Source organism: Paramisgurnus dabryanus, chromosome 6, assembly GCF_030506205.2.
Source record: "Paramisgurnus dabryanus chromosome 6, PD_genome_1.1, whole genome shotgun sequence".
Classification (NCBI taxonomy): Eukaryota; Metazoa; Chordata; class Actinopteri; order Cypriniformes; family Cobitidae; genus Paramisgurnus; species Paramisgurnus dabryanus.
Genome location: NC_133342.1, coordinates 44,818,682 through 44,840,511, shown reverse-complemented (window position 1 = coordinate 44,840,511; position 21,830 = coordinate 44,818,682).

Genomic DNA, 21,830 nt, shown 5'->3' with positions numbered 1-21,830 from the left:
GTATGAGCACACAGTGAGTGTGGCATGACCTCACATTGTGACCATGAAATGAGTGCACAGTGAGTGTATCATGACCTTACATTGTGACCATAGTTTGAGTGCACAGTGAATGTGCTGTGACCTCCCAACGTGACAACAGCTCATGATGTGAGGTCACGCCACACTCACTGTGTGCTCATATCATGGTCCCAATGTTAAGTCACTGTACACTCACTGTGTGCTCATACTATGGTCATGATGTGAGGTTATGGTACACTCAATGTGAGCTCATACTATAGTCATGATGTGAAGTCGTTCTACACTCACAGTGTGCTCATACTATGGTTATAATTTTAGGGGAACAGCACACTCATTCTGTTATAGCAGGACAGCACCAGGGACGGATTATGGCAATGATGTGCCCTGGGCACGGATGTCTCAAAGACCCCCTTTACCAATTTTTTGGGCAACAGCGTTGCACTTGTATACAGGGCTCAAGTGTTGGTTCGCCTCTGCCTGTATGCCCCATTTTACAGGATTAACAATGGCACTAATACGCGGGGAGAGAATGCACACAATATTCTGTACTTTCACACCACAAATTGTTTTGTTTTAATATCTCACCAGTATCTGACAACATACAACATACTGTACTCAAAAAGATTCTGACCTCTCCAAATCATATCACAGGAGAAAATTCCATAAATATTTAAATTTCTACATTTAGTAGACATTTCATGTGTAACTGTTGTTCACCACAGGCATTTAGGGGCTGGAAACACCAAACTTTTAAATGCGGCTGAAAATGCCTTGAGGACGCCGAATGCCAGCTGTTTCTTCAGATTTGGTAGCTGTGATTAGTGATGAGCGAGTCACTCGAAACTCGGATCATTTAACCCGATCCCTAAAATGACTCGAGAACCATGAGTCCTAGTGACCATTAACCCGAGTCAGTTGAGTCCTCTCAGATTTTGCATTAAGAATGAGAAATTGTATAAAACACAAAGCTCTTCAAATGTTTACAACAGAATTACAACAAATAACTCTACGTAAGCTGCCATAGGTTCTATAACTTGCAACAAGTTAATTTACATCTCCAAATGTCAACTGGGGGTACCGAGTGAGCAAAAAGCTGCTATTCCGGATCGTAATTTCCTGCAGCTCCGAGTCCGTGTACAAAGGGATGCATGCGCGCGACAATGAGTTGGTCGGCGGCTCGGGGATTCACACAGAGAGTGACTCAACTCATAGAGCTTGAATCCTGGACTAGGAAAAATGAGCCTTGCTCGTGTTATTAACCCACTGACTCATGTAGGCTAATCTGTTGCAATATTTGACTGGCACAATGTTTTGGGTAGAAGCTGCAAATGTTTAAACATTTTAAATCCGAGGACTGCTGCAGCAGTGCTGCTGGAAAGATCCGCCACCGACGGACATACACAGCTCCTCTTGTTGACTGAGTCACTCAGAGTGACGCGAGTGGTTCACTCACAGGACCCATGCAGGAGCGGGCGTCTCTGTCTGGGACTCACTCACAAGATCATGTTCTTGCGTGGATGAGTGACTGTGTGGCTGCATTAACCGAAACCTATCGTGGATCTTTTAAGTCAATCTGAAACAGGACACGTTCCTCTCACATCCAAGTCAACAAAGCCTTAACGTGGTGTTGATATATTTGTCATTATGAAATGAAACTAAACACACCAAACTTTTACAATTATGTTATTGATAATGTTACCACGGACATGCATGTTTTTTACGAGTTCCCCAGCCGTTTTTTGTGAGCAGAGGAGTCGTAGACTCGTAGCTGCATGCGTGATCTGAGTTGCTTGGTTGGCATTAGTATGATTTAGCGATTGGAATTGGAAGTGACTCAAGTGACTCGAGTGACTCGCACAACCCGGATCATATTAGTGAGTGACTCAGAATAACCCGAATCCTTAAAAAGATCCGGGTTGACCATCACTAGCTGTGATACTTCAGCTGTGAGCAGGTTGATTGCTGTGGTAATGTCCCGCCCCTCCTCCACTGTAATTGGACGGCCGTGTGAGAACTGACATTGACGAGCGGAGCCTTTCACTCAGAGTTGAATATTTTGACCTCTCGGCGCTCAGCGCTAAAAAAAACCCGAGCGCCGGTTTTCAGCACGGAAAAAACCCGCTAGCTGCTTGCTTATTTAATAAGTGCCGAGTTTCCATTGCAATTGCAGGGTTCCCGCGGCGTCTTAAAAAGCCTTAAAAGCATTGAATTTATGAATTTGGAAATAATACCTTAAAAAGACTTAAAAAAGTCTTAAATTTTGATGTCTGGGTCTTAAAAATTGTGCTGTATGTAACTTCTCCATATTGTATTTTTCCTTAAAAGTTTCTTTGTCAACCACATTTTGATTAAATCAGGGATGCAAACACATCGCTTTTCAGCGCCTGCGCCTTTTTATTATTAATGGCATTTTGGTTGCGAGCACATCGTGTCTCTCCCGATGAGTCTGCTGTACGTTCACATGCTCTCTGTTTCTCGATGAATTGGGTGCGACATGAAGCGAGTTCAGCGTAACATGTTTCTGAACTTGAGCAGAGTTGTATGCATAGAGGTTTTCACGGAGGACCGGGTCCGATTAACATTATGTGTAAAACCCGAGTCGATAGGAAAACGGCCGTGATCAGAGTCAGTCAGCGCTAATGTTCACGTGCAGTTTCAAGCTGCGTGCCTCCGTTTGTATTGCGATAACAACTGGCTTGGTTTGAAAGTCACGACCACGCGCTGCACTTTCTTTCTCCGTCCCTTTGTTTAATAATATTCTTATTAATGAACCATCTTTTTATATCTAAAAAGTTTGCTCAAAGATCACAAAGATGGTAGCAAAAAAGCAATGTGAATGTTAATTAAGCCCATTGCACGAGCAAAGCTCAAGCTGACTCTAGATATAAAAAACGCAAAGCTCTAATATAAAGTCACCAGTCACTGGGACAGCAAGTAGACTTTTGAATCTAAAATAATAAGTGGATTAAGCTCTTTTAATCTGCAAGAGAGGAATTAAAAGAGGCACTTTTACTGCTTCTGCTCTATCTAAAAAAGGAAAGAAAACTACATAAACCATAACACACCGATTACATTTATAATCTCTAGACCTGCACTTTCTATCATTAATATACTATACATATTATTGTATTCAAAAGAGTTTGATAAAAGGGGTCATCTACACAAGTATTGCTTCATATGTCAGTGCAAAAACAGTAAAGTGTTTTGTGATGCTTTGACAAACATTGTCAGCTTTTTTCATTTATGGTTGGATTTATGAAATATAATGTGAAATTAAAATAAATGAATGCAGCCAGATGGAAGGCCCTGGATACGTTGCAGGAGGTGGCCAGGAAGAAGAGGAAGAAGGAGTAAAGCAAGAAGAAGTGCTAGATAGTTCAATAAGAGTTTTGGTTTAACATAAAAAATGAAATTGAATATTCCAAATTAATGTCGGCGTCTTTTGATTTTCGAATTTCATTTTTCTCTATATACCTAGGTTGGTAGGGATGGCAGGGGTCTGTGGCAATGTAGCCTAAGTATCTGGATATTTGCCTGGGTGTGAGGGCTTAGATTACCTTTCTCTTTTTTGAACATACATGTGTTTGCATCTCTGTTTGTTTAATAAAGTAGTATAAATAAAGAGTGGCGGATCCAATAATTGAGAACGCAACACAGTCCCGGGTCACAGTACAAAATACTGCGAACACGTGATACCTTCAGTAAATGAAGATTACCACAATCATAGACTGCAACACAACACAGCAACAGGCAAAGGAGAAGCGGGAAAAATCAAAGAAAATCTCAGAAATTCCTTAACAACTTAACATTGTTTGGCAAACTTTCTTGTGGCCTACTGAAAAAATTTTTTCACACTTGCTTGGCTTATAATCTTTTTACCCATTTCACATCGGAAAAATAAATGAACACAAGTTTAAGTATTTTAGTTTTTCTTTGCTGGTAGGGACGTGAAATGGGTATTAATTTTTTATATAAATGGTCTTAAAAAGGTCTTAAAAAGACTTGAATTTAACTTGAAGAAACCTGTAGGAACCCTGAATTGAAAACATGCGCCGGTGTCGCGGGCGTAAAAGCTTTGTGGGACTGGACACACCAAAACTTTTAGGGGTTTTGTACACCAAAACTTTTAAACGCGTCTGAAAACGCCTGGACAAAGCCAAATGGCACCTGTTTTTCAGCTGAGTGCCAGCTTTCTTCAGCTAAGCGCTTTGTCAGCTGTGAGACGGTTGGTTGCTGTGATACTTGTCCACGTCCCGCCCCTCCTCCACTGTGATTGGACGGCCGCTTTCGAACTGACATTGATGAGCGGAGCTTTTTTCCTAAAGTTAAATATTTTTCATCTTTAGCTGAGGGGTATCTTTCTCGATTTCCTCAGAGAAAACGCTTCCACAACATCATCAAAATCCAGTTCCCTCACAAGATCGCATTCAATGGCCATTAAAGACAGTTAATTTAGACGTTCTTGACACATTTTTTGTTTTAGTTTTTGAGTAACCGTCTTATACACGTGACTTTTATATTACGCAATTCTTTTCACTCGCCTCTAGATGTCCCTCTCAACAGCGCAGCAATACATTTAAATTATTTATTTTATTTATTTACTAGTTAATACTTTGCAACTGCAAAAAAATTCACATTATCCCTCAATATTTAACACAATTTTACTGAAAATAAAATTAAAATATTTATTTGAAAATAATAGACACAGTAAATTTGACAGGGCCCCCTGCTGGCCAAGTGCCCTGGGCAAGTGCCCAGTAGGCCCGTGCGTTAATCCGTGCCTGGACAGCACACATGTCTGGAAAATGTTGGTCCAAGAGTAGAATGTCACATTTCTTACCTATAATTTCTAAGAAATATTATAGGAATGATCATAGAATCAAATTTAGGACACTTTGTACACAGTATTTTATACAGCTATATACATGGTGTGTAATGTATATTCCATATAAAATGTCAACAACAATCTTATGGCATCAAGAAGCCTAAATAAAGGTTTTAGAAAGCTCACACAGATTGGAGGTAAAAGTGACCAGGATTCACAGATTTGTTTTGTCCAAGCATTGTGGTCCGTATATTATTTGCAATTAAATGCTTACGTCTCTGCGACATACGAGGAGGTAAAAAACATATTTAAGAAGAAAGGCAACACCACCACAGTGATAAAGCAAAGAGAAAAAGCGTGGCAAAGTATTGCAGACCGCCTGAATGCGTAAGTAGTACATAATTACACACTTACCGCTCCGCTGAAACAACACTATAACAATTAAAATATTTAGGGGGCACTCTTCCGACATTGTATGGAGTAGACGTGTTTTGCAAAGCTCTCCACGAATTTGTAATAATTTTAGTCGATATACCTTGTAACCGTCAAAATACCACAAGTTTCTACTTCTGAACAGCCGGAACAATGCCAAAACACAAAAAAGCTGAAAAATCGAATACCGGCGATGCTGAATCTACAGAAAACACCGTCGAGCAACAGTCAGCTAATGCTAATCTAGCTAGCGGTGAAACATCAACGCCAACAAATACGGACATAATGGACGCGATAACGAAATTGGAGGGCTTTACGCAGACACTGGACGAGGTCAGCCCTCAGTGGCGTTTTGGTAGGGATTCCCAATTCGTCGGTCACGACGTGACGTCGTAGTGACCGACTGAAAGGGAACGTCTCGGTTACGTATGTAACCCTCGTTCCCTGAAGTAAGGGAATGGAGACGTCACGTCCCGTCGCCACAGGGCTGCTCCCTGCTGTTTATCGGCCGGTCACACTTTCTGGCTTTCTCAGCGAAATGAAGCTAATTTCCATATTTGCACCTGTGGCTTATATACGCACCTGGCGGGGCGGCGCCAGCATTATGCAAATATCTCAATGCCAAGTTCATTGGCGTTTTAGTAGAGTAAGAAGCAGATTGGTCTCTCTAAGCGAGTTCCCAATTCGTCGGTCACAACGTGACGTCTCCGTTTCCTTCCTTCAGGGAACGAGGGTTACATACGTAACCGAGACGTTTTCCTTCCAAGTTCATTGTGACCGTGAAGGACAAGGAAACCAAAACTTTTGTTTCACATGAACAAGCAGAGGCATATCTACGTAGAGCAGTGGAAAATTGGTGAAATACAGATAATGTGAACTTGACATTGAAGTCAGAAAGGACTTAGTGACTTGTGTTTATTTAACTTTATTTGATATAAAAAGGAGTTTTCAGGGTATTATTTTTGCTACTTTGTAATATTGTGGAGAGCTTTTTTACGGGAAGAATGTTAAAGGGCATCAAGGGTGAGTTAAGAGATGCATATACCTTTTTGTTTTGGGACATCCATAATGGTAAGATGGGATGTAATAATGAGGGGAGGGAGGGGAAGAATGTTCTTCATTACAAAGTTCAAAATGTTCATGGGTTGACAACATTTGTTAAGCTTGAAATGCAAGGTTTCATGTATTACTTTTATTTAAGAAGAGCAGGCAAAATTCGATTTAATTTTTATACTGAGTAGAGTACTGAATGGTCACAGTGGCAGCAAACTGAATCTAATAAGTTGGAATGTGTGTGGACTTAACAGTCCAATCAAAAGAGGAAAGGTCTATGCACACCTTAAGAAACTAGGCGCAGAGGTTATATTTCTTCAGGAAACGCATATCAAAAATACAGCGAAGTTCAGCATTAAAGCTCCTTGGATGTCTCAAGTCTATCAATAAATTTTTTCTAATAAGGCTAGAGGAGTAGCAATTATTATTTAAAAGTCTGTTCCCTTTATACATAAGCAAACACTCAAGGATAAAAATGGTAGGTACTTGGTTGTATGTGGAGAGATAAATACACTACCCATCACTTTAGTAAATGTTTATGGTCCTAACTTTGACGACCCCTCATTTTTTGAGAATATTTTCAAAATAATACCAGATTTTGTACACTCACAGGTCATCATTGCAGGCGACTACAATTGTGTCTTAAATGCAAAGTTAGAAACAAATCCCTGTAGGACCACAAAAAGCAAATCAACAAGTGTACTCGGCAACTATATGCAAAAATTAAACTTAATAGAAATTAAACTTACTGGAGAGCCTTGCATCCTACAGATCAAGATTACTCTTTTTACTCTTCAGTGCATAAAGCATACTCAAGAATTGACTTCTTTTTAATAGATTCAAGATTGCTACAACATGTAGTAATCTGCTGCTTCCTGCTTCGCTACTGTTCGGACGCTTTTACTTGCGCTCTGTGCTTTGCGCTTTTGCTTTTTCGCTTTTATCTTTTGATTCAACTACCAGCAGTTCAGCACAGTGCTCAAACTAAACAATTGGGCACTCACACTAAAACTACAAATTCCTGGAACTATATTGATATTTGGAACATTCAACAACTTGGGGAATTTGTCAAAGCGGTCTACCAGTCTGCTATTGCCGGCAGCTGACAATCCTAAAACAGGACAACACAGCTGCCCACACTCAAACAGAAGAAAAGAAGAAAGAATGCCTTCTTCTGGATCTAAATCCACCTGCTGCTCAAATTGCCACAGACTTTTACAAAAGATTGCAGTTCTCGAAACAAAGTTACTTGTGGCGCTGCCGACCCTGCCAGAACATACAGCGGAGCTTCATCGTGGTCCTTCTCAACATAAAGCTGGTGAGTACTGTGAACCTAATGCTTTTAAACAGGTCATAGTGAGCTCAGAGAAACCTAAAGAAATTGAGGACACAAACCGATGGCATAAACAGGGTGCGAGACCCAAAAGTGCTCAAGACATTAGACTGTCACGAGTGTCACAAATTGCTGCATTAGCATCATCTACCCCAGATATGGGTACAACTCGAGTAGCCAATATTGGTATTCTACCACCCCCTGTACGGCTTGAAAATAGATTTGAAGCACTAATGAGTTTGGGTGAAGAATCCCCAAATGTTAATGGACACAGATCACGTCAGCCAGTAGCTTACAGAGCTAACAGACGCTCAACATCATATAGGCAGCGGCGCTCCGCTCAGACAGCAGCCGAGCCAAACACGCTGATAGTGGGTGACAATATTATCAGAAACTTTGAAAGCAAGGCTACCTGTACATACTGTTTTCCTCGGGCAACGGTTTCTGATGTTAACAAGGAACTTTGCAACATTCTGATGAAACACAAGTCTGTCAGTCGGATTGTCATACATGTGGGAAAGAATGATATTCGAAAAGAGCAGTCTGAGCTCCTTAAGGGGGATTTCAATGAACTTTTTGAAACACTTACAAGACTGAAAGTTCAATTTTTCATCAGTGGACCTCTTCCAGCCCGAGGAACAAATATGTTTTCTCGTCTACTAAGCTTAAATTCATGGCTGCAAAGAACCTGCACCATGAGAGGACTGAATTACACTGACAATTTCAATATCTTCTGGAGTCAAAGGCAACTTTTTAACACAGATGGTATCCACCCAAACAAACTAGGTGCTAGGTTGCTTAAAGACAATATCTTTTTCTCCATGCATCATCCATCAGCTGAGTGTGCCAGTCCACTACTGAACAGCGGAAATGACCACAGGATTTTACACCAGCACCTGGATGGACATTCAGATGACAAAGATAAAACTCTGCAGTCACAACTACTGTTCACAGACACAGCTCAGACTGAGCCCTGCCCACAGACCTTGCTACAGCTGGATTGTGAATCAACACCCAAGGACGTTTCTGTTGATAACAACGAAAGAAGGAATGATAACACTCCCTCCCAGTCTTCAGGAACACCAGAATCACAGCTGATGTCGTCACACTCTCTCTCCCTCTCTCCAACATCACCACTTCTGGGCTTTTCAGAGAAAATGGAGAAACTGGTATCTGCTGGAACAAAGCTCTCCCACTCTATTGCTTCGAGTCCCCAAATATCAACCAAGAAACGGCGGGCTCCTCTACCACCAAAGCCTTCGGGCCCAGCCCCGCCCTCCCCCTCCATCTCAGAGAGCACTCCGACCTCTGCCTCAACGTCAGGGATCACACCAGCCCTCATCTGCAAACAGCACTGGTAACTGATGTGTGTTGGGTTCCCGCTATGTCAGCAGTAACAATCATAAATATTTTAAGAACAAGCGGGCGCCCGATGTCCCTTTAGCTTTCCCTATCTCTGTTCTGACATGTGATAGAAAGATGAAGGCCGTCTCCAGCCGCACAGCAACTCTATCTAATCTACTGCCTATTATACGTCATTCTGAGATTGATACAGTTCCAAAACCAGTTACTGTTAAGTTAGCACTTCTGAACATCCGTTCACTAAAGAACAAATCCTTTTTAGTTAATGATCTTATCACCACTAACAACCTGGGGTGCGTTCTCCGATAACGTTATCTCTTAGCGCGATACGAAGACTCAAAAGGTACAGCTTAACTACAGGTATACCTTTCCTACGTGTGTTCTCCGAACTATACCTTAGGATGTTGCTTAAGGTAAACCTTCTTAAGTTCGACCTTAGCGGGTGCTGTCCATGGTGGAGGTGCTGAATAGGTTGATATCGATTGCTCGACAATCAATTATTCACTTCATGTAATAGGTTTCGCTGCGTTATGAGATAGCGGCGTTCTTTATTAAAGAAACATTTTAGAAATAGTTCAAGTTAAATTTATTAGGAATATCTGGTAAAAATATTTCAAATTGCAAACAACTAAATTCATACTTCTAAATTTTATATCAAACCCGTGCAAAACCCGCAACTTTATTTCCAAACGTATCATGCATAAACTGCTCCATTGCATCCGCCATGCCTTCACTTGAAATTAAAATTTATATTAGGGGTTCCCAATAAGTGCGTTGCAAAGGGGAATAAAGTGGGTCGTGCAGGTACTTGGCTGTGCATTACACTTAAAATATCTAAAAACAAACTGTTGTTGTTCATTAGTTGACGCGTTTATTGTGCTTAGACACTGGATGCGCAAGCAGCGTGGTTACAATGCGGATAAAGCTTAATGAACGCATTTCTGGAGCCTGTCTGTCTACTTCAAATATAACATATAAAAATATATATTATATAATAGCCTTTATAAATATATAGTATGATTGCTTTAGATTTTAGCTTGATTAGTTTTAATGTGGAGATTTTGTTGACCTTAGGAGACTATACAAGCCGTAATCAAGTGGAGCAGTTTATTTTGAATGTTTAAAGAATATGGCATGCAGTTATAAAACGTCAAAAAACTTCGATGCAAAGTCGAATTAACATTAATAATCATAATTAATTTTTTTACCCGATTTATTTATGCAACTAAAATACTAAGATTTAACGGATATGAAATGCACAAATTAAATAGTAGGATTCGCTGTATAGCTGCCATAGTTTCACCAACTCCAACACCCAATATATATTTTTTAAATAGTTTCTTAAGCCTGTAGCATTTAATAGTTCGCAGCTGACGTCCCTTTGGAAAACATAATAAAAAATCTAACAACCATCAATCCAATGATGTCTAATTATGTGAATGTTTTATTCTTTAAATATAAAAATATTTGCCTAATTAAACACGGAGTGTATAAACTTGTTTTTTTTTTTTTTACAAATATTTAGTTATATATGACTGCAATGTAAGCTTTTATGAAAGTGATGGGATGAGTCATGTGGGATAAGGTATAGCTAAGAGTGCTCCAGACCAACCTTACGAACGTATGACTTACAGAAGGTATACGTAACTAAGAACGTTTCGGCAAACACGTATTAGCGATAAGGTACAGCTTAAGGTACAACTTAAGAACGACGTAGCGTTAAGGTAGTTTCGGAGAACGCACCCCTGGACTTTATGTTTCTAAATGAAACTTGGTTAGATGACAGCTGCAGTGCTACAGTCCTCAATGAATCAGCCCCACCCAACTTTACCTTTATAAATGTCTGTAGAGCTGTTAGAAGGGGTGGAGGAATAGCTGCTTTATTCAAAGATGCCTTTCAATGCAAGCAAGTGTTACTTGGTGATTACCAGTCTTTTGAAGTTTTTCTCTGAGAAGATCAGTAATATCAGAATGGCAATCAATACGACCTCAAATTGTACTGTGGTCGGTCAGTGCAACAACCTCAGAAATTAGCCATTCTCTCAGAATTTGACATAATTGACATAAAAACCTTGGAAGAAACAGTACATCTTAAAGCAGTGGTTCTTAACGTTATTCCTCGAGGCCCACTGCCCTGCACATTTTGTATGTCTCCCTTATTTAACACACCTGATTCAAATCATCAGCTCATTAGAAGAGATCTCAATGAACTGAACTGAGTCTGCCAGATAAAAGAGACATACAAAACATGCAGGGCAGTGGGCCTCCAGGAATAACGTTAAGAACCACTGTCTTAAAGCATCAACTTGCAGCCTTGACACTCTCCCCACATCTTTTCTCAAAAAGGTGCTTAACTGCTTAGAAACTGACCTCTTAAAAATAGTAAACACCTCTCTGATCACAGGCACTTTTCCAGAGTCATTAAAAACAGCAGTTGTTAAGCCTCTCCTAAAAAAGAGTAACCTAGACAAAACCATACTTAGCAACTACAGACCTATCTCAAATCTTCCGTTTATAAGCAAGATCATTGAAAAGGTTGTTTTCAATCAGCTGAACAAATTCTTAAACTCAAATGGCTATCTGGACAACTTTCAATCTGGTTTCCGTCAGCATCACAGCACAGAGACAGTGCTCATAAAGATAATAAATGATATTCGCTTAAACTCTGATTCAGGTAAAATATCAGTGCTGGTGCTACTAGATCTTAGTGCTGCCTTTGAAACAGTAGATCACACCATACTCTTACATAGACTGGAAAACTGGGTAGGGCTCTCTGGGATGGTTCTCAAATGGTTTAAAACATACCTACAAGGAAGAGGTTACTATGTGAACATAGGTAACCATAAATCTGAGTGGACATCCATGACATGTGGAGTCCCACAGGGTTCAATTCTTGCACCGCTTCTGCTTAATTTGTATATGCTCCCACTTTGTCAAATAATGAAAAAGAACCAAATTGCTTACCACAGCTATGCAGATGACACCCAGATATACTTAGCCCTGTCACCCAATGACTACAGCCCCATTGACTCTCTATGTAAATGCATTGATGAAATTAACTGTTGGATGCGTCAAAACTTCCTCCAGTTAAACAAAGACAAAACCGAAGTCATTGTATTTGGAAATAAAGATGAAACTCTCAAAGTTAACACATACCTTGACTCTAGGGGTCTAAAGACACAAAATAAAGTCAGAAATCTTGGTGTAATTTTAGAGTCTGACCTTAATTTCAGTAGTCACGTGAAAGCGATAAGCAAATCAGCTTACTACCATCTCAGAAATATTGCCAGAATTAGCTGTTTTGTCTCAAGACAGGACTTAGAGAAACTTGTTCATGCTTTCATCACCAGCAGGGTGGATTACTGCAATGGACTCCTTACTGGGATCCCCAAAAAGACCATTAGACAGCTGCAGCTCATACAGAACGCTGCTGCCAGAATTCTGACCAGAACCAAAAAATCTGAGCACATCACTCCAGTCCTCAGGTCCTTACACTGGCTACCTGTCACATTTAGAATAGACTTTAAAGTATTGTTACTCGTTTATAAATCACTTCATGGCTTAGGACCCAAATACATGACAGATATGCTAACTGAATATAAACCTAACAGATTACTCAGATCATTAGGATCAGGTCAGTTAGAAATACCAAGGGTTCACTCAAAACAAGGTGCGTCAGCATTTAGCTTTTATGCCACCTCTAGCTGGAATCAACTTCCAGAAGAGATCAGATGTGCTTCAACAGTAAACACTTTTAAATCTAGATTAAAAACACATCTGTTTAACTCTGCATTTACTGAATGAGCACTGTGCTGCTTCACACTGACTGCACCTTTAACTCAAGTCACTTTTACTCCTGTATTATTCTTTTTAACATTTTAAACTGTTTTATTAAAATCACATTTATTTTCTTTAATTGTTATTTTAAATTCTATTTTCTAATACATATCTTTGTCTTTATTGTGATCTTATCGTGTAAATCTTATTTTTACATTTTCTTTTTCTTTTTTATATATTGTTTTCTCATTTCTGTGTAAAGCACTTTGAATGACCTCTGTGTATGAAATGTGCTATACAAATAAACTTGCCTTGCCTTGCCTTGCCTAGTCTCAACACAGTATCATAATAGACTGTTATCCGACCACGCCCCAATCTCTCTTAATTTAAACATAAATTCGAGCAGAGGAACTTATGTCTGGAAATTGATAACACGTTGCTAAACGATGTTAAATTCTGTGAGTATCAATTGTGGGATTTGATTTTGTTTAACTAATGAAGGCATTTAACCAATTCATGAACAATGGAGTATTGTTGTGTTGTTGAATAATTATGTTTTACATATTTACTGCCTACATTTCATGCTGATTGCTAAAAGTGTTAAAGTTACAAAGATGTCCAAATAAGGACTGTGGAAATTGATTTTGTTCCATTTTATATTTCTTTAATTAATCATTTTATTCTATAAACATTGTGTGTTTCATATATGTACTGAGCTATTATGTAAAAATTTGGTGTTTATGTTTGAGAGTGGAAAGTTACCAGCTTTTGTGTGTGTGTGTAAGAAGCTTCAAGGAGAAACAGCATGAGGAATTTACGTCTGGAAATTGTTAAGATAAGAGAGAGGCCTGAGGGGGAAAAGTATTTAATGATGTTATTAACCAATGCTTTAATATTCACAGGATAAAATATGCAATGCATTTCTTACTTAATCAGTATTAATCATTGAATAATTGATGTAATAAATATAAGATGTTGTCTTTGATAAATGTGTATTAACCAATGAAATGAAGGTTGCATACAGAATAACTTAATGGGGGCAGGGCAGCTCAACCTTGAAGAAACAGAGTCTCCTGTGTGTGTGTGTGTGTGTGTGTGTGTGTGTGTGTGTGTGTGTGTGTGTGTGTGTGTGTGTGTGTGTGTGTGTGTGTTTGTTTTCTTTCCTAACAGATGGTTTTTAATAATGATTAAAGTGTTTGCTTAGAAGTAGTATTGCAGTTAAAGATTTAATATGTGTTTATCTATCTAAAGAAGTTAATGTGTGCCTTATTCATATAACCAATTTTACAAATAATGAAATGATGTCATGATATTGAAATATGTTTTACATAATAATCACTTTCATCTTACAGCTTATGTTTTTTATAAATGAATGTTTTATTAATGATTTGTTTTTAAGAAAGCATTATAACATGCTATTCAAAGTGGAGGAGTACTGGAGAGGAACTGCAGGGCTCCCAGGGATGAGAGGAGAACAGTTTGTTTTTCTTTGTCTATGTGTGTCCATCTTTGCCTACAGGCTAAAATTGGGTGTGGTGATGGAGTCAGATGGACGAGGGGAACGGCCTTTGTGGGTGGAGATTTTCTGAAGAAAGATTGACGTCACATATTTTATAAATAAGCATGTTACTTCCTGAGCTGGTTGTTCGCTACTTGAGAGGACCCAGCGCTGTTAAACTTTTTCATATCTGATCAATAAATATTTGAACTTAGATATTCGTATCTTTTGCCTTTCCTCTAAATTATGAACACGCAATGGACGCCTTAAAGTCCAACACTCTCCAAAAAGTTTGCACAGTTTTTAGAACCCAGGTGAAAAAGAAATATATTTAAATAGTATTTTTTGGGACATACTTAATATATTTAAAAGCTACTATACTAAATGCATATTAAATGTATTATATTGAACCCACTTCAAATATATTAAATGCATTTCAAGATATATTTAAAGTCAATTTTAATTTATTTGCATTATATTTAATATATTGAAATTGTGTTAAATTGGAACAACTTCAAATATATTTAGTGCAATTTAAGTGTACTTCTTTAAAATTCATTTGAAATGCACTTCTCATACACTTAAAAATACAGTTAGAATACATTTAAAGCTTAATTTTACTGTGCTTTAAGAACACTTTAATAGTACTTCAGCATATTAGAAATATACTAGCATTACATTAATAGAAATGTATTAGCATTACACTACTATTTTATTATAAAGCTGTTTTTAATATTTAAAATGTTATATTAAAATCATTAAATATTAAGACACATACACAGATTTTGAATACAGAACAATTTAATATACTTCATATTGTGTTGTGTACATTACAAAAATACCTAAAGTAAATTAATCAAGCACAGAGACATACATAATCTCTTGACCAAAGAGAAACATATAAAACAAATATCAGAGAAATGCAATTACAGAGCTACTTCTATCAAATTGTACAACATTAACATTAAATGTATTAATGAAAAGTACACTATGAATATGCAATCACTAAATATTCATAAGCAATGATTATATAATAATCATAATGTAATTCTCTGCATAAAAAGTTAATGAAAAAAAATGTTAAAGTGCAATTTAAAGACGGAGTGCACAATGTTTGAAAAACGCTTTGGAAAAGGAAATTGGGCCGACTACCAAAACACACTTGTAGCCAACCAGCAGTAAGGGGTGTGTCTACTAACTGACATCCTTGCCGGGGTTGCGTATGTGTGTGGTGGGTCTATCAAAAGAAGGTCCAGATTCTATTGGGGTAGAGGCATGTTTGTTTAGGTAATTTCAAATGTTAACATTGGCTTTCAAAAATAGTGCACTCCACCTTTAACCAACTTAAGATAAACCTATAAAAAGCTGAACTAAAACACAAAACAGTTTAGATGTCACATGTTTAAGTGGAGGGTCACTTCTTGCAATTCAGACACCGTAGTAATTGAAGACTGCTTTATCACACGGGCTGTGAAAAGGAAACAGAATATACCAATTAACCAATAATGAATGAACATTTGGATATCCATGTTTAAAATAAATTGGCATAGATATGCATGTATGGAAGTTTTGTTAACTTCTCAGTTTACCTTTTAAAGCTTTGACTGTGTCCTCATCAAGTGTGTCAGTTTTATCTGTCAGACCACTGTACAAGTGGGAATGAAGATAGGATTAGAACAGGCTCATGAAATAAAGCAACCTGTGTGTATTACAGGATATGTTTTACATTGATAATTGTGTTTTATTTGAACCTAGATCATTTTCCATTGTTTGTCTATTGTGGTCTTGCAAACTTAAGGTTCACCTCTGTTTAAGAAGATTTAAGGAAATCAGAAATGATGCCAAACAGGGCTCCAGACTGCCATCAAATGGTGGCATTTTGCCACCTAAATTTGAGATTGTGCCACTGAATTTTACATCCGGTCGCACATGTGCGACCAGCAAATTTGACCTTTTTTTATGATATGACACTGAATTTGAAACAGCACATTGTATTTTCTGAATCTATAATTAAAGTATTTATTAGTAATACAGTCTAAATTAGTAGACATGTGAATATTTGGTTAGCATGTTGTTTTACCGTGTGTGCCCCTAAATTTTCTGGTTGCGCCCCTAAAATTTTCAGTTGGGGGCCACTGTGCTCTTAGTGAAAAAAGTTAGTCTGGAGCCCTGCCAAATGGTATATGCAAGGATGACTAGGCCAAGTCCCTTACAGCTTTACAATAAAAAAAACGTTTTTTACAAGAATAATTCAAAAGGACAGAAATTAGCCACCTGGAATGGATGTGTTGCAAACGTTTTTCTTCACTCCACATTTGCCCCGATTCAAAAATGTCAATAGCAGTTGATCTGAAAAACAACAGGCAGGTAAATGATGATTAATGATTTGTTTTCGTTTTAAGATTTACTTACCCCGAGTACAATATATTAAGACAATATAATATAATCAAACCCAGCCTCGGCAGTTTTACAATCTCTCATAAAAGTATCCCTTCTTACAATGTCATTTTTGTGTCCATAAGTAATTAGAAATACATTTAAAAATATACAAAAAGACAATAAGGTTGTCAAGATTGAACTGATATAAACATTAGCCATTGAACATTACTGGAGTTATAATAACCATATGGTCATATCATGGTATTTTCAGGTAAGACAGCTCAAACATTCATTTTAAACTAACGTTAGCGTTGCAAGAGAAACATTAGAAAAACTTAAACGTGAAATCAAATAGCAACAACAAACTAACCACCAAGAATAAGTCTTTCTATGCGCTATATCTTCATTTGTTCCTGTCTACTTGGGATCTGGTTGGTCATATTTATGTCGCTGTGTTAAAAAAAATGAAAGGTTTTAATGATTTCTGAAATGCTTAAGAGAAATGCCTAACGTTAGTCAGAAAATAAAGATGTTCCAATTACCGCACGCAACACAGACATAACGTTACATAAAGAAGCTGGGTTAAATGTAATGTAATGTTTTACTTATTTAATAGTTAACTAAATAAAGAAATGTGAAAATCTGTCATCACTTACCCTCGTGTTGTCTCGTTCATCTCCAAACAAAAAGCGAAATACTTTTTCCCTCAACTTCAGATCCACTAAAACTGCTCATATTTTAAATCGAGTTGTTTTATCTTAGTCCTCTGGTGAAATATGATCACCGATTAATTAAATAAATACGTTTAATGCAGAGTCGCCATCTAATTTAACAGTTTATACGTTTAATGCAAGCAACCGCATGCACCTCGTGAACAACTGAACTGAACAAGACAAGTTTCAAATAGCGCCGTGACGTGTTACTATGACAACAACCAATCAGGTTTAGTCACGTGTGTCACGTGTGTTGTTTGAATATAAACACTAGATTTTAAGCAAATCTTTGAAAAAATAGTTTATTATGCAATCGGAATGATATAATGTTGAAATGCTTGAGGAAAGTTCAATGTTAGCTTATTACAATTAATGAATCATGTTTTGAAAAAAGTATGTTTTATCCAAATATACTAAAACTTCACTAGAAGTACATTTATGTTAAGCATATTTCTTAAAAGTGTAATTATGCATATATTTATTCAACCCTATATCACGAAAATGCGTGACTATTTCACGCATGGACCAGCGTGACAATGTCACGCTTTGCCGCGTTTGAGCGTGAGCATGTCACGCTTTTCTGTTTGTGTCACTGTCACGTATTGGTTACTCAACTTTTTTGTCCTATTTTCAAACCATTGTCGCTTCGGTTTAGGGTTAGATTTGGTGCTTGTGTTATATGTCACTTTAAGTATTTGTCACTTTAAGTATTGGTTTATAAAAAAAAAGATACAATACTTATTCTTTTATATTTTCTAAACTTTAACCAATTGTCACCTGACGTTGGGGTTAGAGTTTGTTTAGGTAAGGGTGTCATTTTATGTAAATCTAACCCTAAACCGAAGCGACAATGGTAAGAAATTAGGACAAAAAAGTTGAGTAACCAATACGTGACAGTGACACAAACAGAAAGCGTGACATGCTCACGCTCAAACGCGGCAAAGCGTGACATTGTCACGCTGGTCTATGCGTGAAATAGTCACGCAATTTCGTGATACTGGGTTGATTTATTACCAGCATACTTCTCATCATTGGTCGGGACCCCTGGTATGGAGCTCGACAATATGCCTCCACAATTTTCTATTCTTGGCGATGCTGATGATTACTTTTGTTTCCTCTTCCCTTTCGACTTGGGTGAGTGAATGACTGCTCTTCGCTGGGGGGAGAGCCATTTGATTCTGGGCTTTTTGACATTTGTTATATTGGTCAATATAGCTCCGAATTTTGTGTCTGAAAGTTAAGCGTGGTGCTCCTCGCTTGTTCTTATCTTTGACTTCTGAGTGATAGATGGCATAGATGTGGGCTAGTTCACTCTCTTCCATACGAAGACAGTGGCCCACGAACTCTAGTTGTCGCTTGCGGATGGTCACGCTGACTGGACATTGTTTGGTCAGTCTGTAGAGTTCCTTGTTTGTCATATGGGCGTCTGCTTGTCTAATTCCCAGCATGGTTCGATAGCACTTTCTCGCAAACACATCCAGTTCTTCCTCTAGTGCTTTCGTTAAAGCCCACGTCTCACAGCCATAAAGTAATACAGATAGACAAGTTGCATTGAAGAGCCGAGTCCTGAATTCCATCGTTGGCTTGGATGGTGGAGCAGTGAGCAGCTTCTTTAACTTGGTAAAGGCCACCCATGCAAGAGAGATACGATTTTTGACATCTTTCTCCGTCGATATGATGTAGGATCCAAGATATTTGAATTCGTTGACGATTTCAACATCCTTTCCATTTATTAGTAGATGTTGTTCGTTCTCACTAGAAGCATTTATTTTCACTTGGACAGTCTTCTCCTCATTTAATTCTAGTCCAACTGTGCCAGCTTTTTGTTGTAGTTGGGTTAGCTGTTGTTGTGCCCTAGCGAAATCATTTTCCAGGAGTGAAATATCGTCTGCAAATGCTAAATCGTTAAGCTTGTGCTCTACTCTAGATTCTTTGGCTATTGCTGTACTGCGTTGTGGTCTCGTATTACTCCTGGGCAGAGGACCTTTATGTGTAAGGTATCCAAAGTTTCCAGCAGATAGCCTGGAGATGAAGTCTATTACTATGATGAATAGGAATGGAGCTAGAACGTCACCTTGTAATACTCCAGTTGTGACAACGAAAGGCTCTGAAAGCTGGCCCTCCAAGTACACCTGGCTCGTAGATCCATCATACAAGACTTGGATAGCATCAACGATCTTTTGTGGGATGCCGTAGTGTCTCAAAATTGCGAACATCATAGGTCTATTTATCGAGTCAAAAGCCTTCTTAAAATCGACAAACGTGATGTACAACGGTAGTAGTTGTGCTCTTGCTCCTTCGATGACTCTTCGCAGGATGTGAATCTGCTGTGTGCAGCTACGTCCGCTCCTGAAACCTGCCTGGTTGTTTCTGAGCAGCTTGGTCCTGATCATGACGTTAAACTGATCCAATAGGGTCTAGTTCGGATAACCTACCAGAAGATCTTGGATCAATATGGTTATGGGGACCGACCTAGTGTAACTATTGAAGTACCTGGGCAGCAGCAGTGTTACTTTAACCCCACTGTGGCAAGTACACAGTTCTACTTTGGAAAGGCCTGTGGGGGCAAGACGTAGGCAAGTAAAGGGAGACCCTTGAAAGGCGAAATCTACTGCGCTCCACGCTTGAGGACCTGCAACCCTTCGTGGAGTAACCTAGCAAAGAATACAGCAGCATACTTCTAGTACACTTAATATAAATACATTAAAAATATTCTTAAGTTTAGCATATTTCTTAAAAATGTAATTAAGTATATATTTATTACCAATGTACTTCTAGTACACTTAATACAAATACATTAAAAATATTCTTAAGTTTAGCATATTTCTTTAAAATGTAATTAAGTATATATTTATTACCAATGTACTTCTAGTACACTTAATATAAATACATTTAAAATATTCTTAAGTTTAGCATATTTCTTAAAAATGTAATTAAGTATATATTTATTACAAGTGTACTTCTAGTATACTTTTAAAAAATATGTTTAAATGCAATTTAACGTATTTTTAATACACTTCAAATAAGTATGTTGGAAATACAAATGTATTATAAACATACTATTTGTATTTTAAGTATATTTTTAATACATTAAATACTACGTCTTTTTGACCTGGGAAAATAATGATAAAGGAGATGTCTCTGATTCTATTCTATGGGAAACAATGAAAGTGGTTCTCAGAGGTGACATTATTGCATATCAAACAGCTAAAAATAAAGAAAATTAAGCCAAATTAAATGAAATTGACAATTAACAAACTTAGAGATGGACTACAGATCTACCAATAGCGAGACCATACTTAAGAAAATTGTAGCGTTGCGAAGTGAATACAATTTGATTCTTTCTAAGAGAGTATCCAGACAAATTATGCGTATAAGGCAAAAGCAATTTGAAATTGGCGATAAACCCCAAAAACTACTTGCACGCCAATTGAAACAAGCTCAAGCATCGCGTGCAATACAGAAAATAAAATTGAACAATGGTAATGTAATTGTTAATTCTAAAGAAATTAATAATCATTTTGCTGAATTTTACAGGGAAGTCTATGAATCAAAATGTGATATGACTGATAAGTCAATAGAGAAGTTTTTTTCTGATCTGAATCTTCCTAGTCTTAGTATCGAAGCAAAACATCACCTAGATAAAGAAATTACCTTAGATGAAATAAATGAAGTAATATCGCAACTACCTAATAATAAATCTGCCGATCCAGATTGCCAAAGAAAATTTAGGGACAACCTTGTACCTATGATTCAAAGATTAATTAAAGACGTAAAAACACACAATAAATGCCCATCAACAATGTATCAAGCGAACATAATACTAATCCCATAACCGGGACAGGATAAGCAGCTAATATCTTCATATCGTCCGATCTCTCTCATTTCCATTGAATCCAAGATTATAAGCAAAATTCTTGCAAACAGATTGAAACAATACATTTGTTCAATAATACATCAAGACCAAACAGGCTTCATGCCCAACAGACATATTTACTTTAACTTGAGACACTTATTTAATATAATTTACCATAAAAAAACTCAAAGACATGTGTAATTTCTCTAGATGCTCAACGAGCCTTTGATCAGTTAGAATGGAAATATATGATCGCAACCCTTAAAAAATTTGGTTTTGGTCCAGAATTTATTAAGTGGATCGAAATTATGTATGTACAGTCTTGTTCAAAATAATAGCAGTACAATGTGACTAACCAGAATAATCAAGGTTTTTAGTATATTTTTTTATTGCTACGTGGCAAACAAGTTACCAGTAGGTTCAGTAGATTCTCAGAAAACAAATGAGACCCAGCATTCATGATATGCACGCTCTTAAGGGTGTGCAATTGGGCAATTAGTTGAATTAGTTGAAAGGGGTGTGTTCAAAAAAATAGCAGTGTGGCATTCAATCACTGAGAAATTAATTTTGTGAAGAAACAGGTG